We start from the raw sequence: 25,700 nt of genomic DNA on the forward strand, positions 1-25,700 counted from the left end.
GATTTTTATGCGTGAGTTGCTGGATTTAGACCTGTAACCTTTTGAATCAAGGCAAGCTATGACTGAGCTGCGAGTTATTCACCATCACCTTCTTCATTGAGCTTCTAGTTGCTCTAGTAGCAGCTTTTGTTGCCTTTTAATTGTGTATGATCTCTGTCTCTGTCCTCCTATGAATAACTTTCTTCACTCTATAGAAATATTTTTGTGCCTGTGCCAGCTCTATTGGAACAATCCAAAACTAACCACTAATACAAAAGCAAAATGCTGTGGATGCTGGCAAGCTGAATTTAAAAACAAAAAAACACTGAAAACATTTACGCAGCATTTGTGGAGAGCAACAGGGTTAGCATTTCAAGTTGATGACCTTTCGTCAGAACTGATGAGCCAAGATTAACCACACTGCCCTGTTTTTTCTTTTGCCATAGCTTTGCATTTTTCACCAGCGTATCAAAATGGGATGTTTGAAAACATGCTTGTTCATTTTGAATTTTTGATTAACATTTAAATGGGCTTTGCACAAAGATTTGTGAATAATTTATTTGTAACTTATTTCCTGTAAATCCTAAGCCAAGCCTGAAGTTGGTCCAAAATTGTAAATGGTTTAAAGTTCAGCTTCTAAACTCCTAATTTCTCACCAAATTTGGTGCTATAATTTATAAAGATGGTGGACGGTAGCACAATTTTTTTTTGTTTCTGTAGTGCTGAAGGATTTATTCAATTTACTACACTAGGAATCTATATTACTTTTCAAAGATTGATACTTAAGTGAAGTAACATGTTTTGTATTTCTATTTAATTTCGATAACAGCTGATCGAGGCAGTCTGCAGTAATGTTCTGAGCTGGCAACACCTTGCTTTACGTTTCCATCATCACCTTCGACTCCAAAGCTGTTGCCATGCTGTTTTTATGCAGTCCAACAATCCGAGCTTCTTTCGAATAAACATTGCTGAAATCAAACCAGTTGTCAAATCAAATCACCTGATCCTCTCTTCTGCTCATACTCCGGATCAAACCAGTACACTTACTTGGTTCGGATCTCCAACCCGACATTGCTTATCGCTGTTTAGCACCGGGCTAAATCGCTGGCTTTGAAAGCCAACCAAGGCAGGCCAGCTGCACGGTTCAATTCCCGTAACAGGCGCCGGAATGTGGCGACTAGGGGCTTTTCACAGTAACTTCATTTGAAGTCTACTTGTGACAATAAGTGATTTTCATTTCATTTCAAAAGATCTATTTCTACATTGGAAACATCATCCACTACTACCCCAACCATACCACCAACTTTGCTGAAACCTAGGGTCGCATGTGGTGCAGTGGTTAGCACTGGGACTGCGGCACTGAGGACCCGGATTCGAATCCCGGCCCTGGGTCACTGTCCGTGTGGAATTTGCATGTTCCCCCCATGTCTGCATAGGTTTCACCCCCACAACCCAAAGATGTGCAGGTTAGGTAGATTGGCCATGCTAAGTTGCCCCTTAATTGGAAAATAAATAATTGGGTACTCTAAATTTTTAAAAAAAAAACTTTGCTGAAACCTCTGGGCAGCTCGGTGGTGCGGTGGTTAGCACTGCTGCCTATGGCGCTGAGGACCCGGGTTTGATCCCGGCCCTGGGGCACTGTCTGTGGAATTTGCACGTTCTCCCCCTGTCTGCTTGGGTTTCACCCCCATAACCCAAAGATATGCAGGTTAGGTGGATTGGTCAGGCTAAATTGCCCCTTAATTGGAAAAAAAATAATTGTGTACTCTAAATTTATTAAAAAAAGACATTGCTGAAATCCTTGTCTATGCTTTTGTTAACTCGAGGCTTGATTTTTCAGCACTGTTCTTGCCAGTTTTACAAGCTCCACAATCTCCATCTCACCAGCGCTCTCCTTATCCACTCATCAGGGATTCTCTTCCTAACCCTTTCTGTCTTGGCTGCTTCTCTCCCATACTGCAGAAGCCTTGAGATAGTTTGTTAAGTTAAAGCTACTATGTGAATGTTAATTGCTGTACACCGTACTGGCCGCTCTGGTTGATATTGGCATCTTCTCTACACGCAGATGATACAATCTTCAAAGTGCAATTAAAATTACATTTTACATTGTCATCTGATAACGTAATGATTGATTTGGGTTAGCCCTGCAGCCTCACGGCGCCGAGGTCCCAGGTTCGATCCCGGCTCTGGGTCATTCTCCGTGTGGAATTTGCACATTCTTTGCGTGGGTTTCGCCCCCACAACCCAAAGATGTTCAGGGTAGGTGGATTGGCCACTCTTAAATTGCCTCTTAATTGGAAAACAAAAAGGATTTTAAAAAAAAATGATTGATGTTTTCTTTGTTCTTGGTTCCCAGACATTTACCATTCATGCTTAAGACACGCTGAAGATCTATGATGTAATGGATACGCCAGAGATGATGGATGGATTCTGATGGATGCTGACTGAAGATCTGCATTTCATGTGGTATGTTGTATTTTCTTTGGACTGCTATTCTGCTTATTATTATGAGATTATTTACCAGTGCCCCATTGTTCAATTGGCTAAGATTTACCAATCGTTATTGGCTTGCAAAAGCTTTTGTAAACTATATAAAGTCAATGAGTTGTGCTGAAATCCAAGCATACTTTACTCCCTGGTTAACGTTAACAGTCTTGGGATGTGGAGAAAAGCTCTTGGGCGGGATTCTCCACTCCCGTGCCGAAGTGCCCACGCCGTCGTGAACGCCGTTGAGGTTCACGACGGTGCGAAACGGCCCCTATGCCGACAGATTCAGGGCTCGATAATGGGCTAGGAGCGGGGCCACGTCATTTACACGCACCAGGCCTTGTCGCCACGTAAAGGCGGTGCTGCATACATGACGCGACCAGCGCCGCATAACTGGCATCACCCGTGCATGAGCGGGTTGGCCGGCGCCAACCCGCGCATGCGTGGTTGCCGTCCTCTCCGAGTCCGACCCGCAAGAAGTTGTCAGACGGATCTTGTGGGGCTGCGGAAGAAAGGAGGTCCTCCTTCAGAGAGGACGGCCCGACGATCGGTGGGCACCGATCGCGGGCCAGACCCCATTTGAGGCCCCCCTCACCAGCGTTCCTGCGCTGTTCCCGCCGGCAGCAACCAGGTATGGACGGCGCCGGGGGGGGAACCCGCCGTTTTGGCCTGGCCGCTCGGCCCATCCGGGCCTGCGAATAGCAGGGGTGCCGGAGAATCGCCATTTTGGGTGTCTCGGGCGATTCTCCGGCCTGCGCAGCACGGAACGCGACGGGGCCGTTCTCGCCGCTTGGGAGAATCGCGGGAGGGCATCGGACCGGCGCCGCGGGAAATTTTGCCGACCCAGGCGATTCTCCCAACCGGGGCGGGATCCCGCCCTTTGTGTTTGGAGCCTTGAAAACAGCAGCTATGTGGATTTGTCACTATCGTGCATCGTATATTTGTCCCTTTTCGCAAACTGAAATTGAAACCACGATGGAAGACAAAAAGCAAAATACTGCAGATGCTGTTATTGTTTCCAGTATTTTCAGATGTTGTCAGTCAGCAGGGCAGGCAACAACTGTGAGAAATGACCATCCGTTAGTTTAGCATTTCAGGTCTATTACCCATCATCAAAACTGGAAAATGTTAAATACCCTGAAAGATTAAGTTTTCTTTGCCCTTTCCTCCTAAATGGTGTGGTGTTTTCCCCAAATTTATATGGATTAAGATGAGTTTGTTGGGTTAAAATTCATGGTTTTTTAATAAACCCATTCTCCAGTTTTATTTTTAATTCTCTTTTTTTGTGTTGTCTCATGATTTTGACTAAGATTGGGAACTTGGGAATAAGATGTTGTGGTAGATTGGTGATACAACTCATATGATTTGTATGTTTGGTAGTTAATTTACGTATTACTGTCTGGATACGGTCTGGTCATTTGTGTGTTGTCTGAGGGCAGCACGGTGGCTCAGTGGCTAGCACTGCAGTCACACAGCGCCGAGGTCCCAGGTTCGATCCTGGCTCTGGGTCACTGTCCGTGTGGAGTTTGCACATTCTCCCTGTGTTTGCGTGGGTTTCGCCCCCACAACCCAAAGATGTGCAAGGTAGGTGGATTGAACACGCTAAATTGCCCCTTATTGGAAAAAATGAATTGGTTTACACTAAATTTATTTTAAAAAATAAAACATTTGTGTGTTGTCTGAACCCAGATTCCCACCTTGTATATCCCATAGCGCTTAAGAGAATAATATTTTTAATAACTTCAATCCTACTGGAAAAGAGATAAGGTTAAGACTGAACAGGTAGAGAAGAGCTTTATTATCCTTTTGTGCAGGAGGAGATTGTGGTCTATTCAGTTGTTAGAAATAGTTAAATCTGATCCCAGGCGGAGGACAAAGCTGATCATTTAGGGTTGCTTACTGACCAGGGAAGTGAATCTCTTGCAGCAGGCAATCTGTGTTTCAAATCCTACAGCTTTGCTTCGTGTGAAGGTGTACTTTTATTTCTGTTGTCGGTATCCTTGAGCTAGGAGAATAAAAATTAATTGGGTTCCTGTTGACTTTACGGAGGTTCTCATGCATGGTAGCATTTTCAAGAGCTTATTGATTCATTGAGTTTCAGCAGGCTATTTGACCATTAGAATCTCATAGATTGTCGAGGCTCGCTCAAATTATCCACTTGGTTAAGGTACTTGAGGTTTGCTGATGACCATATAATATTCTGGCATCAGTCTGGACTAAAACTGTAGAACATTACTGTAGGGAATTGATTCCAATTCACAACATTGGCAGAATAATCCCTATCTATTCTGCTCCTTTTTACCTTAAATGGAGGAAATTGTTACTACTTAGAAGAATGGTTACTTGGTAAGATGGAGTAAATATTGCCCAATGCAGAGCCCCTCATGGTTCAACATAATTCATTTAACCAAATTTCTGTTGTCAGGCATAGTGATTAGTTATCCCAAGTAATTATGTGGCAAACATAAATAAGTGCTGAAACGGTTTAAAAACTGTCTGTTGCATGTTTTATATTAATATTCCATATCTCACAGCCTACACAGATAAAAATCTCACTGAGTTTAAAGTTAAGATTTTTCTCTTGGTATGTACGTTTACTAATATATGACCTTTTAAGAGTCATTAGGAAACCTATCTACAGGCAAAAGGGTGTGAGAAGTTTGAAATTCTTTCCAAAATGGCTGCTAGATCAATTGTTAATTTTAGACCTTGACAGCAGGTCACCATGATCTAATTGAATGGCGGAAGCGGCTCGAGAGGCTAAACAGTCCACTCTTGTTCCTCTGTTCTATTTGCTTGTTGGCTTAATCCAGAATTATTTTCGTAATGTTTTGCTGAGACTTAAATAGTACAAAGCAGAATGGTCAAACAATGCATTTGCAAAGGAATTAGGGATATGACAGGAGGCTAAAGTCAGTATGTGCTCCAAAATAATATTCAAATATGTTGGTTGACGACACCTTTGTATCATTGTTTTTTTAAAAAGATTTCTTTATTCTCCTTTTTCGCATTTTCTCCCAAATTTACACCCACCAACAATAAACAATAATCAGTAATAAACAATAATCAGTAACAAATATGTCAATCCCCATATCGATAACAACGATCCCATCCTCCCACCAAACCCAAAACATTTGCCCACATGTTCACATAAACAACTGAAAGAAAGGAAGTAACCCTCCCCCCCCCCCCCCCGCCAAACTATTGTTCAATGTTATCCAGTTCACGAAAGTGCATAATGAATAATGCCCATGAATTGTAGAACCCCTCTATCCTTCCCCTCAGTTCAAACTTAACCTTCTCAAGAGTCAAGAATTCCAACAGATCCCCCCGCCACGCCAGGGCACGGGATGGAGAGGCTGTCCTCCAACCCATCAGGATCCGCCTTCGGGCGATCAACGAGGCGAAGGCTACAACATCTGCCTCCACACCCGTTTGCATCCCTGGCTGGTCCGACACCCTGAATATGGCCTCCCGGGGGCCTGGGTCTTGTTTCACGTGCACCACTTTAGAAATTATCCAAAAAACCTCCTTCCAGTAATCCTCTAGCTTTGGACAGGACCAAAACATATGAACGTGGTTAGCGGGGCCCCCCCGCAACATTCACACACATCTTCTACTCCTCCAAAGAATCGGCTCATCCCCACCCTCGTGAGGTGTGCTCTGTATACCACCTTCAGCTGTATCAGCCCCAACCTTGCGCACAAGGTGGAGGCATTCACTCTCCGGAGCACCTCACACCAGAACCCCTCCTCCATATCCTCTCCAAACTCTTCCTCCCACTTTGCTTTGATCCCTTCCAGCAGTGCCTTCTTCTCCTCCAAAATAGCTCCATAGACCACTGACACTACCCCCTTCTCCAGTCCCCCTCTCGTCAGCACCTCCTCCAGCAATGTGGAGGCCGGCTCCACCGGGAAGTTCTGTATCTCCTTTCTGGCAAAATCTCGAACCTGCATGTATCTAAACATTTCCCCATGCTCCAGCCCATACTTCGCTTCCAGCTCCTTCAATCCTGCAAACCGACCCCTAAGAAACAAATCCTTCAGTGTCTTAATCCCCTTCTCCTCCCATTTCCGAAAATTTCCATCCCACCTCCCTGGCTCAAATCTGTGGTTCCCCCCCAATCGGCATTTCCCTTGACCCTGCCCCCAACCCGAAGTCTTGGCGAAACTGCCTCCAAATTCTCAATGAAGCTATTATTACCGGACTCCCTGAGTACTTCCCCGGGACTATCGGGAACGGCGCAGTTGCCAGTGCTTTCAATCCCGACCCCCTGCACAAACTCTCCTCCATTCTGACCCACTGGGAATCAACCCCTCTGACCCAGCTCTGCACCTTCTCCACATTTGACACCCAGTAGTAATACATCAGGTTCGGAAGACCCAAACCCCCTGCCTGCCTTCTCCTCTGTAGTAGCACCTTTCTAACTCTGGCCACCTTCCCTCCCCATATGAACAAAGTAATCCTTCCCTCAATCTCTCTGAAAAAAGCCTTTGGCAGGAAAATCGGCAGGCATTGAAAAATAAACAGAAATCGTGGCAACACGTTCATTTTAACCGCCTGTACCCGACCCGCCAGTGACCGAGGGAGACCATCCCACCTTGCCAGATCAGCTTTCACTCTCCCCGCCAAACTAGAAATGTTGTACCTGCACTCCCGGTACCTAGAGTGATTGCCTGCCCTACGGAATGGCACACCCGGCCGAGTTACCACAAAATACTCACTCTTGTCTAGATTCAGCTTGTACCCCGAGAAAGACCCAAACACTTGAAGCAGCTCCAATATTCCCCCTAGTGACACACACGGTTCTGACACGTACATCAGCAAGTCATCAGCATATAAGGACACCCGATGCTCTATCCCCCCTCGCACTATTCCTTTCCGTACCCCCAAACTTCTTAATGCAATGGCCAACGGCTCAATCGCGAGTGCAAACAGCAGGGGGGGCACATAGGACATCCCTGCCTCGTCCCACGGTGGAGAGAAAAGTATCTCGAGCTGATGTTGTTTGTGTGGACACTCGCCCTCGGCGCCTTGTATAGTAGCTTTACCCAATTCACAAATCTTGGTCCAATCCCAAACCGCTCCAGAACTGCCATCAAGTATCCCCATTCTACCCGATCGAACGCCTTCTCAGCGTCCAATGCCACAACCACCTCTGTTTCCTTCCCCTCTGCCGGTGCCATAACAACGTTCAATACCCTTCTAATGTTTGAAAAGAGCTGCCTCCCTTTCACGAACCCCGTCTGATCTTCACCTATCGCCTTTGGGAGGCACTCCTCCAGCCTACCCGCCAGTACCTTCGCCAATACTTTTGCGTCCACATTCAGACGTGATATGGGCCTATCCGACCCACACTCCGTCGGATCCTTATCTTTTTTTAGCAACAGGGAAATCGATGCCTACCCCAAGGTTTGTGGCAACGTCCCCTTCCCTATCGCCACTTCAAACATCCCCACCATCAGGTGTGCCAGCTTATCCTTGATTTTTTATAATATTCCACCGGAAACCCATCCGGCCCTGCCACCTTCCCCGACTGCATCCTCCCAATCGCATCCTTTGTCTCCTGCTCCACTATCGCTCCTTCTAATGTAGTCCTGTCCCCCTTCCCTAACCTCGGGTACTCCAACCCATCTAGAAATTCCTGCATCTCATGATCTCCCCTGGGTGGCCCTGACCTGTACAACCCCTCATAAAATTCCTCAAAAACCCTGTTAATCAGATCCGGCGCCACCATCAACTTCCCTACCCTATCCCTCACCTGCCCAATTTCCCTTGCCTCTGTTTCCCTCCAGAGCCTTAACTCCATGTTCGTAAACTGCTCACCTTGCTCGTCTCAGTTGGCGCATCACCTTCCTGGTAGATAGTCGGTCAAAGCTCGCCTGTAGTTCCTTCCCCTTTTCCAGCTTTGCTAGGTCCCCATCCTCTGCATAACTCCTATCTACCTCCAACATCTCATCTATTACCCTCTGCCACTCAAACCTCTCCTCTTTGTCCACCCAGGCCTTAAACAAGATTACCTCCCCCCTCACCACCGCCTTTAGAGCCTCCCAGACGACCGCCTTCGACACCTCATCCGTACAGTTGAAACCTACATATTCCTTAATTACTTTTTCAATTTTGTCACAGAACACTTGGTCCCCCAAAAGCCCCACGTCTAACTTCCACCCCGGCCTCTGCGCTACCCCCTTCTCCAGCACCATATCCACCCAATGCTGAGCATGATCTGACAGTGCAATTGCCGAGTATTCCGACCCCTTAACCCCAGCCAACAAAGCCTTCCCCACCACAAAAAAGTTGATCCGCGAATATACCTTATGGACAGCTGAGAAAAACGAGTACTCCCGCTCCCTCGGGTGCAGGGACCTCCAAGGGTCCACCCCTCCCATTTCCACCATTAGCCCAGCTAACACCTTTTCTTTCTATCATTGTTATCAAATATTCTAAAATTTTGAATGGCTCTGGTGTTTTGCCAGTGGGCATGTTTAAAGACAATAAAAGTGCAAATATTATCTTTTGTCCCTAATTATCTAAGAGCATTTAAATAATGAGCCTATAGCAGTAATCCTTGTAGGGGTTGAAATGGGCTCTTTCAGGACTGCTGATCAGCCCATTATTAATATAGTAGGATAAATACAGGCAACAAAGCAGTGCAACAGAGTGACAAAGGCTATACAAAACCAGTTTGTGTAGCACCCCGAACTTTGGGGGGAATTTGTAATTGGCCTTGACAGACAAATTTTGAATGGCTCCTGAACATATACATTCCAAATCAAAGTCAAACCCTTTCTTTCTTTTCCTACCTCACCAGCCCTCTCTGGATGACATTCCAAATTTGACTGAAAGGGACTGTATTTGATTTCTGACTCTCCTGTTAGTTTTCTCACTTACCCTTTAGGAATTTAATTCTTCCCCGACAACCTTTTGGTCTTGAGGAAGAGGCCGGGAGCGTGGAAGTTGCAGGTGCAAGGCCATGTCACAATCTTTGATAATATTACAAATAACAACAATAACGTTGCATTTATATAGCATCTTTAATATAGCAAACCACCCCAAAGTGCTTACTGTAGCCTTGACGAACAAAATTTGACATCAAACCACATGAAAAATTAGGACCGGTGACCAAAAGCTTGGTCAAATAGGTAGGTTTTTGAGGAGCATCATAAAGGACTGATGAGACGCAGAAAGGTTTAGGGAAGGAATTCCAGAACTGGAGGCTCAGGTAGCGGAAGGCGCAGCTGTCCATATTGGAGCAAAGAAAATTGGGATAATTGAGGACAGAATTGGCAGATCATGGAAAGTGTAGGATTGTGGGGTTGAAGGAGGTTATAGAGAAAGGGAGGAAACGCTGAAATATTGCTGGAAAGAACTTGCCTTGCAGGCATGATAACTGTTCACTTTGTCTCTGATGGGATGGAGGGCATCGGTGGGGGGGGGGGGGGGCGCGAAATTCACCTAACTATTAAAGTAGAGTTTAAATAAATGGGACCATGCTTGATATAGGAGAAACTCATTGGAGTACAAAGGATTCTTCTCTACTACCAACTTAAAAGCAGCATTGCTATGCTAAAAAATGAATTTCCCTATTAGTTGCTTTTGGTATGTGGGTATAAAATATAGAATACCATAAGGGAGGGGGAAGGTTTTGTGCATGGAAAAAGGAGAGATTTCAAAGCTTATCCCTGTCTTATGCAAAAATATATTGGTGGAGAGTGAAATTGACAGGGATTTAGAGATTGGTTCTGATTGATGCAGTCAGATGTCATGTTGTGTTAAGTACTTGAAGCATCTATTATAGAGACTATCACTAGTTAGAGCTGTGCATACAAAATAAATGCAAACCGTGCAACTTGTGCTGGAGTTGTACAGAACTGGATGTTTCTCATCAAGCCCCCATCACTTTGATAAAATCTTGTCAGAATGTAAATCTGACCTCGAATGCTGTAACTACTGCCGTTGAAGATGGACTGCCAACTTTATTGGTATATGTCTTGATGCATGTTTCCAGATAGTTTCTTTCCCATCTCTTCTGATGTTGCGGGCACTTGCTAGGGCGCTGTTCTGCAGCCCGTAGTTCATATCCATTACCTCATCCAAGTGGCTGTTCTTAATGTGGAAGCAAAATGGTGAGACTTGGAAGGAAAATCATTCCATGAGGATGTCGCATCCAAATCCAAGCCTGTCTTCCCTTGACACCCAAGTGTCCATTCCAGTTGGTAACACTAGATGACAACCAGGAGAACTCTTACTGACTTCTTCCCCGATCCATATTGCCCAGGGTTAATTGTTTCTCCAACTAAGGCCAAGAAACATTGCATGGACTAGCTATCAAATTCTGAGTTTTCTTTCCTGCATTACTAACTCTGGAGCACTGGGAAGTGTGTAAAGCCATCCAAATTTAACAACGTGTTAATGTAAATTTGGTAGCAAATATGTTTTTGGGGAGCTTTTAAATGCAGTGTTTTGTTTTTAAAAAATTGTGCACTTTAAGGTTCAAAAACAACTATAAGTTGCCTGCACTTCCAAGTTGCTTAGTAATGGCTGGTTGTTTCACTTAACTTTGCCCCAAACAGTGTGAGACAATTTTGTTGCAACTGGGTATTTTCTTTTGTGGAATTTAAAGATGTATCTTATGGTGGATAGGACCTGTCCTAAGCATTTAAATATTGTACTTTCTAGTACTTTTTAAGTGCTTCTCGCTGGCCTATGAACCAAAATATAAAATACAATGCTGATTTTAAACCGAATAACTAGTTATTGTCATACTAGGAGTTACAATTTGTAAATAACGGCACTTGGAACATTTACAGTGATAGCTCAGTAGTACAACTAGGCTGGACTCAGTTTCTGTCAAGACAATTAAAGAGCTGAGATCAATAATGTTAACCTGCATGATGTAAAGTGCAACCAGATTAATGAGCTACAAATCAATGGGGATTAGAAAATCTGTCATGTGACACTATTTGGATTCAACATGAGATATTGCTACACCAGATATTGGTTACAATACAGTTACAATAGGAAAAACGGGAGAGGATTGAGGGCTGTGGAATTAGCGTATCAGGTGACCTGACTATTTATTTGATCAAATATGAATTCAAAGCTAATTGTCATTTAGTGCTACGTTCTCTCTTCCTCTCACCTGAGGAAGGAGCTGTGCTCCGAAAGCTAGTGATTCAAAACAAACCTGTTGGACTTTAGCCTGGTGTTGTTAGACTTCTTTGGAAGTGAGCATTCTTGAATTATCATTGGTTAATAACAGTGCCCAATCTAGCAGTTTATTCTTTTGCCAATGCAGATCAATTCAATGCGTCAGTCCTGTTATAATACCGATTGGCATTGGAAGTAGACCAAAAGGTATTTGTTCTGTATGACTGCCTCTGGTTTGTCCAGTCTTCACAGCAGCTTGCAGTGAATGATAGGTTCCTCAAACATGAGACTCTTGTGCCTTAGAAATATTTGCGAAGACGCAACAGAGAATTTGTTTGAATTTGTTTGCATTCGTCAAGCTTGAGGCATGTTGGTGCTGGGAAATGGAAGCCGTTACCTTTTTTGGGCACCCATTGCTGGCATCTGGAACTCTGAGTCTTCAGTAAAACGGGGCCAAATGTGGAGTGTTAACTTTTTAACTCTGTTCCAGTGGTATTCTCTGAAGCAACTAACTGGCTTCTCTTGTGGCCGTCAGATTTTCTCTGTTTGTAGATGTCTCCCAGTATCTGGATGATTAAAAAAAAAAAGTAAACTCTTAAAACAAAAGCACAAGCAGTTCTTTTAAGCTAGGGCTGCTGAAAATGGCCTTCAATAAAACTTGAATGAGTTTCCCTTTGCTCTCCTAACCTCTGAACTGCATCCCATACCTAGCAGTACAAATTTGCCAGGTCTAGCCTTAATTTCTTTGAGTCAGATTGCCCAGTTATTAGGGTCCTGCTATAGACTCGTGCCTGCTGAGAACGATTTTCAGACTGTCCGATTTTATTTCAGCTGGGTCCTTGCATTTTCATCTCATCAGCCTTCAACTTTCAAGTGAGGTAAAAGGTAGTTGAGATGTGATTCACTGTCACTGATTTTCCTCTCACTTTACTTGTTCCCACTCCCCCTTGCTCAATTAACTGGATGTGTACTTGCAGACAAACGATTTTCATGTTTGAGTTTGGCGGGCCAGTCCATTCAGTGGCTAGAATATTAACGTGGTTCAGAGTAATGCTAACAGTTTAATTGTTGTTCTGGCTGCGATAGACTTGGGACATGTCTCTGAGAATGGAAGGCAATGGCAAATCACCACTAACAAAAAAGCTGCCATGAAAATAGCTTAGGATGAAGAATCAGCAAATCATGAGCCAAGGAAGGACCTACCTTCAAGCAGAACACGCATGAATGAATGAATGTATATGTCTTTCTGACGTGTATGCAAATTCATACAGCCCAAGACTCGCTCATTCATGTAATGATCATAACATGAATGTGCCAGATGTTTCAAATGAAATGTGAAACAAGATATTTACTGCGGTTGACAGCATATTTTGTGTTTATTGGTGCTCAAGTTATGACTACACAGTAAGCAAATTGGGGATTCCAATCTTCAACCTTGAGCCTTAGCAGTAACTTCTGTTTGTATCACCTTATTTGCCGGTGTGCCCTATTTGAATATGTGAATCTGGAGATTTGGTATGGGCTGTTTCTAGTTAGGTAGGCAAATTCTAAGTCACCACAACAAAACCTGGCTATATGAACAGATGCTGATGTATGCAAGTTAGTGGGAACATGTGCATACATTTTATATATAAACAGCAAGGCTGCATGGTGTTTGACACAACCCCTCGAGTAATGTATATTTCTAACAATGTTAGCAGACAGTTGCAGTTCAATTTCCTGCTTTCATCTTTTTTGTTTCGGGTGAGTGCTGCACAAAGCAGTGAAGCAAAGGGATCTCTGCTCGTGCAAGCTCAAACATGTGTGGAGCTCTGCCCCTCTCCCCAGAAACACAGCACACGTCATTATAAGCTTTTTAGTGCCTGCAATGCACAGAAACGTTTTAAAAAATCAGCTTTAATGGCGGTAAGCCAGGGATTTTCAAGGGCAAGCCCAGTTAGGGATGTGGCATGACTCTTGAATAAAAACAATCCACGAGTTCTGGAAAATGTTTGTGTTAATAAATGAGCAAAACACTAAATTAATGTCTTTCACATTTTTCACCTAATTAGTCGGGTTAAAAATTAGAGACCAATATGTGATGTTTGCCATCAACAATTGCTGCCTGAACTTCATGCTCTCTTTTTATTCCGATGTTAGTGAGCTGTTTGAGTCATTATTCCTGAGAAGCGAAACTGCTGAAGCCATTAAATTGGTTTCTAGAAGACACAAAATGGCTAATGAACAAATGGCACAAACATCCCACTGACACCAATGTAAGAGAAAATATTCTACTCTTGCAAGTTGAAAGAAAATTCTGCTGTAACTATTTTTATTCACTAATTGTAGCTAGGTGCGAGAAGGCCCCATCACATATGGTTCAGTGTCTCTGTCACACTGTGTGCTTTCTGTTGACCCATAGAAGAAAGGAAAGCTAATTTTAAAAAATATATAAATTTATTGAAGTTTTATATAACACTAACAATATTATAATCACTCAACAAAGATATAGAGTACAATGTCAAAACATTACAAACAAATCTTCCATCAACATCACAAACTAAAGCTTAAACACTATAACTAAGCCCCCTAACAGCTGACGGTATCTAGATCTTTTTAAAAAAGGAGATAAATAATAATAATCTATTATTGTCACAAGTATGAAGTTACTGTGAAAAGCCCCTAGTCGCCACATTCCGGCACCTGTTCAGGTAAGCTGGTACGGGAATTGAACTCGTGCTGCTGGCCTTGTTCTGCATTACAAACCAGCTGTCTAGCCCACTGAGCTAAATCAGTTGCTATGGTTGCTATCTAAGGTAGAACCCCCCCCCCCCCCATCTGACCCCCTGATGGTATATTTTCCAAGTACACAAATGTCATCAAATTGCCCAACTGGGCAGATGCACTGGGCGGGGTGGGAGACCTCCAACCAAGCAATATTCACCTCCTGGCCACCAATGAGGCAAAGGCGAGAACATCTACCCCTTCCCTAGAGTGAAACGCCGGGGAGTCGGAGAGACCAAATATGGCTATAGTTCTATAACAATTGCAAAGTACGTAGCCACAACTACCGAAGGGAGGAGAGCCCAACAGTCACTCAAAGGCGAATCTGACTCCTTTTTAATAATATAAGATTATTTTTACTCTGTTGAAGGCATCACTTTTTGCCAGGACTGCACTCCGGTCCTGATTGAGTGGCCCTCCCACTTTATATATCGATGTTGTTTAGCCCAGCGAAGGACCTGTCCTATTTCCTTAAAGCTATGAAAAGGTACGATGACTGCACAAGGTAGTTCTCCAGATCGAGGCTTTGGCTGCAGAGAGTGATGGGCCTGGTCTAACTCCAGGGAGAGAATGTGAACACACCTCACGCACGATCTACTAAAACATGCCTGAAAAATACTCAGTAGGGGCGTGGCCCTCTATCCCCGCTGGCAATCCTGCAATATGAATGTTCTGCCTTCTGGATCTATTTTCCAGATCACTTATTTTGGCCTTCGGTATTTTGTTAAAGGAAGTTTGGCTTCTAGAGAAGTGATCCGATCACTGGTCTGCTAATGCCATCTTGGTGCCTTAAGTGAGGCGCCATGTGCCTTGACGGTCTTATTCATTTTTTCAAGTTTTGAGTCTGTGAGCCAGAGCTCAATTGACCTCTTTAGATCCACTGCCAAATTTTGACGTTTTCTCTAATTCACTCGCCATGATGCAGCCGAGATTGTCAGCCGTTCATGGCGTGGTCAGTAAAGGAAAATGAGAGCCCGCCTCCGCCATCCTACTACTCGAAGAATCCTGCAAGGTCTCCGGGATTACGGCCAGGATTACGGCCCGAATCCTTTTTACTTTTATCTCTCCTGGGCATCTTCTCAAATAAGTGCTTTATTCTGTTAAATTATTGGATGTTTTTAACTTCAAAAGGCTAGTAGCGCAAGAAACGAGGGTAGAAAAAGCCATTTTCTACTGGGAGCCTCAATGTGTGCATCCTCTCTCCACATTGTGTCGCCGGAAGTCCAGGAAACTTAATTTTACCAGCTTGCTAGGGAAAGATGCTCTTCAGAAAGAAGTTCAGTATAAATTACAAAGAGTATAGTTAAATGTCTACATTTGGACCCCATCTCAATGTTTTTAGTAATTTTATTTGTAATGGAATTCTTCCTGTAATTCTTGTCTTTCCTGAGTAGACCAGTAGCTTCTAAACAGCAGCATTGTCATTCATGTAGAACTTGCTATTAGCTTAATAACAATGACTTATTGTTTCCTGGGTGTTATTATATTTTGATCCTATAAAAATAAATTTAGAGTACCCAATTATTTTTTTTTTCCAATTAAGGGGCAATTTAGCATGGCCAATCCACCTCACCTGCACATCTTTTTGGGTGTGGGGGTGAGACCCATGCAAACACGGGGAGAATGTGCAAACTCCACACAGACCTGGGTCCTCAATGCCGTGAGGCAGCAGTGCTAACCAGTGTACCACTGTGCTGTCTGTTTTGATCCTTTTTTTATTCCTGCTCCCTTAACTTGTGTAACTTATTTATCTTGTCTTTGTCCAGCCACCATCCGTTGGCTCTGAGATCCTGCTTTTGTGGAACTGATTGCACGAGAATATGTAGATTATCTTCCCCTCTCATTTTCCGTTCCTCCCTGTAGGGAATGTTTAATTCCTCCTTGGTTTAGAACTTGCAGTGCAATGAATGATGGACAGGAAGATGCCTCCTGAGGTACTGCTTTTGCACTTATTCTGTTACTAAAATAATCAATAGAACGTTTTTTAAAAACTGAACCATAATCTAACTTTGTTCCAGAGGGTTTCTGAACTATTCAGAGATTATTACTCTGCTGGTGAAAGTCTATGGGTAGTGGTATTCCACTTTAAAAAGAGTTGTCTCTGTTGCATCTTAATATGGGCATGATTAAACCTAGAAACATAATTGGATGTGCCTGGAAGGTTCTGCTGCAAAAAGGACAGGATATCACTGACTGGTTGCTGGCTCAGGATTTCCTCTCTTTGTGTTTTCTCTCTGCTTTGATATTTTCTTGCTTTATTTGGTTTTGCCAGGCGCAGTGATCTTGGGCAAGCTTCTCCCCGGACTCGAAGTTGATATCAAAACTCCAAAGTGAAACTGACAGAGTATCCTTGGAGTATTTCCTTTGACCGCCTTGAGAGTGCACCCCAGACTTGCGCTCTCTATAGAAGGTTGGCTTTGGTGAGCGAGTGTCAGGCATTCTGGCTATATGACCAAACCATCTTGGTTGTGATTATCTCAATATGGTGTGGATACTTGGCATGCCAGCTGAGGTGAGCACTGCAGGTTTGATATTTTGTCCTGTCATCTGATCTTCAGGAACAGAGTAGGCAGGACAATTTCTCAATAGACTTACAGTTTGGTAGGCAGGCTTGTTCATCTTCATTCCCATACTGAAGTTGGATGTTGGCTGAAGGCTGCACTTGCTTTGACAATTCTTGCATGTGTTGCGTTATCAATATAGTCAGATCGATCAAATGTGCTGCCAAGATAAGTGACTTTATCTTGTTTTGGTCTTGCACTGAAATCTTGGCTAGAGAGAAGGCTCTCTTGGAGCAGGCTAGTACATTACTTCAGCTTTCCTCGTGCTGAACATAAGGTCGGAGTTGTTCCATGCATTAGAGAATATGTCCATGCTGTGTTGCATGACCAACCCTGAAATGGCAGCTGGTGCACAATCATTGACAAACAAGAAATTGCGAAGAATGCCCATGGAGACCTTAGTCTTTATACGGAGTTGACTAAGATTGTGTCGCTTCCCATCCAAGAGAAACTGATTTTGATGCCAGGATCACCATCATGAAAGGCATTGGAGAACATGATGGAGAAAAAGGTGGAGCGTTGGGGCTAACACATGGCCCTTTTTAACTCCTTTAGTAATTGGGTCAAAAGACTCATCATGATACAGGACCTGCGTGAGCGTCCTGTCATGAAACTGTCAAACTAGGCGGCATGGTGGCACAGTGGTTAGCACTGCTGCCTCACGGCGCCGAGGTCCCAGGTTCGATCCCAGCTCTGGGTCACTGTCCGTGTGGAGTTTGCACATTTTCCCCATGTTTGCGTGGGTTTCACCCCCACAACCCAAAGATGTGCAGGGTAAGTGGATTGGCCATGCTAAATTGTCCCTTAATTGGGAAAAATAAACTCAAACCATTGTGACGAATTTCTCAGGGCTGTCAAATTTCTCCATTACTTTCCAATGGCCCTAACGGTTGACTGTGTCAATGACTTTGGTCAGGTCAACAAACATGGGCTGTTCTTGGTATTTCTCTTGCAGCTGTCTAACTGCAACCGCCATAATAGTGGTTCCTCAACTTTTTCAGAAACCACATTGACTCTAGCAGCGGATCCTGGTTAAGGTGTTGCACTAATTATTGTTTCAGAAGGATTCTGCCAAGACCTTATCGGTGATAGAAGAATCTTACTTCTCTTTATGATTGGCTCCAGATTGGCAAATTTCTTTTTGATTGTCCAGGTGGACACTGGAGGCATCTTTGTACTCTTGTGGGATGGTTCCTTTCTCCCACAAAGTCTGAAAGAGTTCAGTGAGATTCTTGACCTGACATTGACCTCCAGCCTTGTTGACTTCAGCTCAGATAAGATCAGCTTCTGGAGCTTTAATCCAGGCAGGGGTTTGAGAGCTTTCATCGTTTGGGTGTGCGTACCATCCTAAGAAATGAAATGAAAATCACTTATTGTCACAAGTAGGCTTCAAATGAAGTTACTGTGTAAAGCCCCTAGTCGCCACATTCCGCGCCTGTTCCAGGGAGGCTGGTACGGGAAACAATTGATGTCGATCTTTGGTAGCCCGTTGATTGATTTTTTTTCATTGTTGATTAAGGGTGTGGTTAAAGAGCACTGCCCTTTTTTTTACTTGACTATAAAATATCTGCCTATTGAGATACCAAACCAAATCCATGAAATTCCTCCTGAAATTGCTGATCGCAAAATGCTGATCTGACAATTTTGGCAAGCATTTGGTTGAAAACACTTCTCTTTTTTTTAATGAAATACCTTTAGCATGACTATTTAGGCAGAGACAAGAATTAAAATTGGTTTACAGTGGACTGGTTCTAATTAGGGCGTTACTGTTTCTAATTATTGCCTATGGCTCCTTTTTAAGCCACTAAATACAGTACTGAAGCTGGGTGCTGGCATAGTTTACTTAATTCACGACACAGTGAGAATTGCTAGCATAGGGGTGAATTAGGCATCCTTTAATAGGTGTAATCCGTGGTGTTTGCTTCCTGTTTCCCACCTACCCAGTGAGTGTAGGTCACTTTTTGGTTTGTTGGCATTAGCACAGATCTGGACACAAACTAGGCATGTATTAGCATTTAATAGCTCAACCAAGTACATTTAGCGTAGCTGAACATTATTAGCCAGTGAATTCAGCTGTGGTTTACATGTTTTAATAACAATTGGGTTCATTGGAGTGTTGCTTCCATTAAAGAATGGGGATTAAAAATTCTAACCCTCTTTTACCCCACCCCAACCACAGTAGAAGAAATAAAAATAATGTCTGTTCACCTTAAAATTGATCCAATTATGATAAAATGATGAAGGACTTTGAGTCACTTTAGAGCTCTGGAATTTGTATTCTGAATTGGAAAAGAAAAGACTGATAATGCCTTTCACAACTAACTGACATCTCAAAGTGCTTTGCAGCCAATTAAATAGTTTTTAAGTGTAGTTGCTGTATTAACGTAGGAAATACAACAGCCAATTTGAGCACAGCAAGCTCCCACACCAGCATTGTAAACGTGATGAGTTAATCTGTTTTGTGATGTTCATTGAGGGATAAAGGTTAGCCAGGCCACCAGGGATAATTTCCCTGCTCGTCTTCAAAATAATGCTATGGGATATTTTATATCAACCAAATAGGCAGATGAGGCCTCCGCTTTAACGTATCTGAAAGGTGGAATCTCCGACAGTGCAGTGAAGCGCTCCCTTAGCACCAAAAGTGGAATGTCAACCGTGGATTTTTATGCTCTAGTCCTAGTATGGGACTTGAACCTGGCGGAACCTTGTGATTCAGAGGTGAGTGTGCTACTAATTAGACCACGACTGACACCCAATAAGGTTTAAATCAAAACACTAAAGCTTGGTATTATGATGAGAGACTTTTGAAGACAGAATTGTAGACTTGCTAAATAGCCTGTCTCTGAAGCCAAGCATCATCCACCACCTGGTGTCATCAGTAAATGAAAGGAATTTACATTGTCTCCTAAGTAGAACAAACTACGTGAGGAGTGCTTTTGATTGAAAATGCTTTTTCTTTCCATGAATGTGACTGTCTTGAGAGAGGTTTGTGGTGCTATAAATGGCTAGTTCTAGGACACAATACATGCTTGATGAGTAGCTTGGAATCAATCCTATCTGGCTGCATCACAGACTGGTATGGCAACTGCTCAGCCCAAGACCATAAAAAATTATAGAGAGTTGTGAACACAGTCCAGTCCTTCACACAAAACCGTCTCCCACCCATTGACTCTGTCTACACCTCCCGCTGCCTTGGAAAAGCGGGCAGCATAGTCGAAGACCCCTCTCACCCAGTTTATTCTCTCTTCCAACCTTTTCCATTGTGCAGGAGATACAAAAGTCTGAGAACATAAACTAACAGGTTCAAAAACTGGTCGAACCCACTGTTATCAGACTCCTGAATGACCTTCTTATGGACTGAACTGATCACTCCACACACCTTCTCTACTGAGTAGTACGACATCCCATATACTTCACCCGATGTCTGTGCCTATGTATTTACATAGTGTAGTTATCGTATGTTCTATGTTTTTTCATGTAAGGCACGAACTGTCTGGACTGTACGCAGAACAATACTTTTCACTGTACCCTGGTACATGTGACAATAAATCAAATCAACATCTTTAAATAGCTATAATGCATTTTTGGTCTTCATCTTATTATTTAGGTTTCTGTTTTGATTAAAATATAATGGAAATGAGGCTTGCTTGCTGTGGTAATGATACTAGCAAAATTCTACAATTCCAATCTGAACAGGATTTTAGGAATGAACAAAGGCCTTGGAATCATTCTTTATGTTTCACAATTAAGCCTAACTATTTTGTTTGGATCATTTCCCAACTCCAAACCAATTGGGTGATCCATTTACATTTGATCTATTCCGCAAAATTATTGTCTTTCAACTATGTTTATAGTACCAGGCTGACAAAGGTTGCTTGGCCACCTTGGAACAAGTAGGAATAACAAATTTCTTTTAGCACTTTCTGGGTGGTTGAACTCCGATGCATTGAATGACCTTCCTATTGCCCAACACTCTTGCAATACTGTAGTTTTCTTTTGAGGCTAAGGTGCCATCTCTGCAGTAGGCAAGGACAACAGACATATGAAGCTATAACCATCTTTTTACAAGCCAAAAGGGTGGCTAGTTTGATACGGCAGGAGAATTTTAATTTTAAACCAATCAAATATTATGAGGGGCAAGAAAATAGTGTTGCCTTAACATTCTGAATGCTTGCTATCGATGACTCACTCAATTTTTTCATTTGCGTATTCTGGATGAAAACCTTGAATGCAAATAGCATCTTTCATAGACGTTAGTGCATAGCCAATGGGTTGCTTTTTAAAGGCAGCAACTGTTGTTTATTGCGCAAACACGGCAAAAAGCAATGAGATAAATTGCCGTTTAAGTATGTTTTTGGTGAGGGTAGCACAGCGCAAAGGTCCGAGATTCAATCCTGGCTCTGGGTCACTGTCTGTATGGAGTTTGCACAATCTCCACGTGTTTGCGTGGGTTTTGCCCTCACAACCCAAAGATTAGGTGGATTGGGCACACTAAATTGCCCCTTAATTGGAAAAAATTAATTGGGTACACTAAATTTATTTTAAAAAGTTAAAAATTAATGTATGTTTATGGTGGTGTTCGTCGAGGCATCCCTGCCTTCAATTGTCTAGGCTCTAAACTCTAATTCCCTCATTAAATCTGTCTACCTCTGTACTTTTCTTAGTTTTAAGATATGTACTTCTTTGACCATGTTTTTGGTCACCTGTCCTAAAATATCTGCTTTTGTGACTGTCAAATTTTGTTAATGCTCTAGCTCAATTGTTGTTGGCTGGGACCCTGGATGGGCCCCCCTGTTTTTTGAATAGTGCCGTGGAAACTTCTAAATGCACCTCACCAGATGATGAATGCTCGGTTTAATTCCTCATCCAGCGGAGAGCATTTACAACAGTGCAGCACTAAGCCTGGCTTCTCTGATGTCCCGGATTGAAGTTTGAATCCATGACCTGGGTCTGTTTCGGCTCAATGGCAACATTTAAATCTGAAGCGCACTCCAGCTTAAACATTTGTGGTTTTCCCATGGGTGCGATCTACCAGATTTACTGAAACAAATATTAAGTGACTGACATGAAGAGAAAAATTAAATGCACCATTACTGATGCAAAAATGCCTTTGCACAAGGTTGGTGTTTAACTCCACTTTACAAAACCTGATTAAAGTGTGTTTCCTCCCCTTTCACTCCCATGGTGAACTTGCAGTATTTCTGCTGGTGCAGACTCGAATGGCCGAATGGCCTCCTTCTGCACTGTAAATTCTATGAGCCCACAAGCTCTGGGACTGAAGCAGGAATTGTATTCCAGGTCCCAAAGTACATACACGAGACAAATGTGTGTGTGTGTGTGTGTGTGTGTGTGGAAAGACTTCCCTGAGACATTTTTGAATTACATCACTCACTTTGAGTACATAAAAGAAATATTTATCTTGTTATATGATTGATACAAATTATTTTTTGGCAAATTGAACTGAGAAAAATTGGTAACAGCATTTTGAAGAAATTATTTGGCCTAATTCGGGTTACTGGCTCGTCATTCCAACTTGATTGTGATGGTAAGTGAACATTCAGGCAAATTAGCATGGTGAACTGAGAACTAGAGACAATCATTGAAGTATGATGGACCAAATTAAGAGAGATTCAGATCTAATTGTGACGTACTGTAAGTAATAATATGGGAAAGTGACTTAAACGTATTTGCTTTATTTATTCCATTTGCCACTCAATGGCATTGGTGGTTCGAGGTCAACTCTGAAATCTCAAGTGTTGCTTGATTTTTCACAAATTGGAATTGATTAGCAAGTTGTGAAAAGAGGCAATATTGATCATTTCTGGACTTGGTGAGAAAGGTAACATGAAATTCACAAAGTTGGAGGATTTTTTTATTCATTCAAGTGATGTAGGCTTCGCTGGCAAGGCCAACATTCATCCCTAATTACGGTGTAAATCTTGTGATTCTCTTTAACGACAGTTCCCATGAATTTTCCGGCAATTCAGAACTTCTATCTTTTCCTGAAGTTCATGACCCAAGATTAAGAATCATGCTAATTGTAAAACAAAATTTGTAAGTTTACCAACCTTTTAAGTAGCCCTGCCCTAGCTCTTAAGTCCTGAAAATTCTTTTGCAAGACTCTTGTTCCTTTTCTTCCTATGTCATTGGTTCCAATATGAACCAAGACTGGGTGCTTACTGCCACTCTCAAATCATTTGCATGTGCTCAGTGTTAGGTGCTACCCTGGCAATTGGAATGCAGCGCATCACTTGGGACTAATCTGTCACATGCCCAATCTGAAACTGCCTAATTCTGCTACGTTTCTGCATCAGTTCTTCCCTCTTTTGCAACCAGTGATCCATGTTGTTGTGGTTTTGTTTGTGGTTGCTGTCCTATGAATTGTTGTCCTGTTCACATGTATTCAGCACTGTCAGATGACCCATGCATTGTTTCCTGACTTTCTGGCCATTCATTTAATCAGTGTTGTTTTGATTTATAACTTTAATTCACAATTAAGACAATCCATCTGTATTTAAGACCATAAGACATAGGAGCAGAATTAGGCCACTTGGCCCATTGAGCCTGCTCTGCCATTCAATCATGGTTGATATTTTCTCATCCCCATTCTCCTGCCTTCTCCCCATAACCCCTGATCCCCTTATTAATCAAGAACTTATCTATCTCTGTCTTAAAGACACTCAGTGAATTGGCCTCCACAGCCTTCTGCGGCAAAGAGTTCCACAGATTCACCACCCTCTGGCTGAAGAAATTCCTCCTCATCTCTGTTTTAAAGGATAGTCCCTTTAGTCTGAGGCTGTTCCCTCTGGTTCTAGTTTTTCCTTCAAGTGGAAACATCCTCTCCACGTCCACTCTATCCAGGCCTTGCAGTATCTTGTATGGTTCAATAAGATCCCCTCTCATCCTTCTAAACGCCAACAAGTACAGACCCAGAGTCCTCAAACGTTCCTCATACAACAAGTTCTTCATTCCAGGGATAATTCTTGTGAACCTCCTCTGGACCTTTTCCAAGGCCAGCACATTCTTCCTTAGATTTGGGGCCCAAAACTGCTCACAATACTCCAAATGGGGTCTGACCATTATACACAATTGGGATGAGTTACATGTGCAATCTACAGTGGCAATCTCTCTCTGTCATTTCCATGAACTGATATGAATTCTCCTAGCATCAGCTGATCAGCACACCATCTTCTGTAGTAATGTGATTGTATATGAGCCTTGTACAGCCTCAGAAGTACATCCCTGGCCCTCTTGACATGAATGCTAACATTGCATTTGCCTTCTTAACTGCCGACTGAGCCTGCACCTTAACCTTAAGAGAATCGCAAACAAGGACTCCCAAGTCCCTTTGTGCTTCTGCTTTCCGAAGCATTTCCCCATTAGAAAATAGTCTATGCCTAGATTCCTCCTTCCAAAGTGCATAACCTCATACTTTTCCACATTGTATTTCATTTGCCACGTCATTGCCCACTCTCCTAGCTTGTCCAAGTCCTTCTGCAGCCCTCTAGCTTCCTCAATATCACCTGTCCCTCTATAGATCTTTGTATCATCTGCAAACTTAGCAACAGGTGAAGCAGACAAGCGTTGCACAGGTGAAGCAGACACAGCCAGAGTGAGTGAGACACAGACAGAGTGAGAGTTTGAAACTTGGTAATTTGGTGCAGTGAGGTAACCAGGAAAGGTAAGTGGTTAATCTAATTCTGCTGTTTTTCAGTTAAAAGTGCAGTGTAGATTAGTGTCTGATTGGCTGAAGCTGCCCCCACCCTAATTGCTGAGAGGCAGTTATCCGGCAGTCACCTGAGGCCTGTTTAGGTGTACAAAGGTACACATTGTATTGTTCTCTTTAAAGTTTTAGTGTGAGTCATCCTAAAGTCTGTATAAAAGACAGACAGAAAGCGCACTTAGTAAGCATTGCGCTGGTCAAGGAGACACAGCCTGAGTGAGTGAGACACAGACAGAGTGAGAGTTTGAAACTTGGTAATTTTGTGCAGTGAGGTAATTCGGTGAAGAGTGGGAGAAGGTGCTTTTTCCCTACTGTTTTGTTCTCTCTCTTTCTTCTGGTCTGTAACTTTTAATCAGCAGGGAGAGAACCTGAGAACATCTGAGATGTGCGCGTGCGCGAGCGAGCGTTCGAGTGGTGCAGTGCTCAGGCTCTTCCAGCGTCTCGGATGATGTCATCTGCAGAACGTGCACCCAACTGGAGCTCCTCACAGACCGCATGGATTGGTTGGGGCAGCAATTGGATGCACTTAGGAGCATGCAGGTGGCGGAAAGCGTCATAGATAGCAGTTATATAAATGTGCAGGCAGAGAAATGGGTGACCACCAGACAGGGCAGGCAGTCAGTGCAGGAATCCCCTGTGGTTGTCCCCCTCTCGAACAGGTATATCCCTTTGGATACTGTCGGGGGGGATAGCCTGTCAGGGGAAAACAGCAGCAGCCAGAGCAGTGGCACCACGGCTGGCTCTGATGTTCAGAAGGGAGGGTCAAAACGCAGAAGAGCAATAGTCATAGGGGACTCTATAGTCAGGGGCACAGATAGGCACTTCTGTGGACGTGAAAGAGACTCCAGGATGGTATGTTGCCTCCCTGGTGCCAGGGTCCAGGATGTCTCCGAACGGGTAGAGGGCATCCTGAAGGGGAGGGCAAACAGGCAGAGGTCATTGTACATATTGGTACTAACGACATAGGCAGGAAGGGGCATGAGGTCCTGCAGCAGGAGTTCAGGGAGCTAGGCAGAAAGTGAAAAGACAGGACCTCT

At 43.3% G+C, this 25,700-nt stretch overlaps 1 protein-coding gene across 7 annotated transcripts in view; it reads left to right on the forward strand.

Moving 5' to 3' along the window:
- Positions 1–25,700, forward strand: part of atxn1a (ataxin 1a) — a 470,336-nt gene that overhangs the window by 303,261 nt on the left and 141,375 nt on the right. For all 7 annotated transcript variants that reach the window (XR_011947847.1, XM_072509608.1, XM_072509607.1 and 4 more), the window contains one exon: positions 2,336–2,445. The gene's annotated coding sequence lies outside the window, so the exon portion shown is untranslated. The remainder of the gene's footprint in view (positions 1–2,335; positions 2,446–25,700) is intronic.

This window comes from Scyliorhinus torazame, chromosome 6, assembly GCF_047496885.1.
Source record: "Scyliorhinus torazame isolate Kashiwa2021f chromosome 6, sScyTor2.1, whole genome shotgun sequence".
Lineage (NCBI taxonomy): Eukaryota > Metazoa > Chordata > Chondrichthyes > Carcharhiniformes > Scyliorhinidae > Scyliorhinus > Scyliorhinus torazame.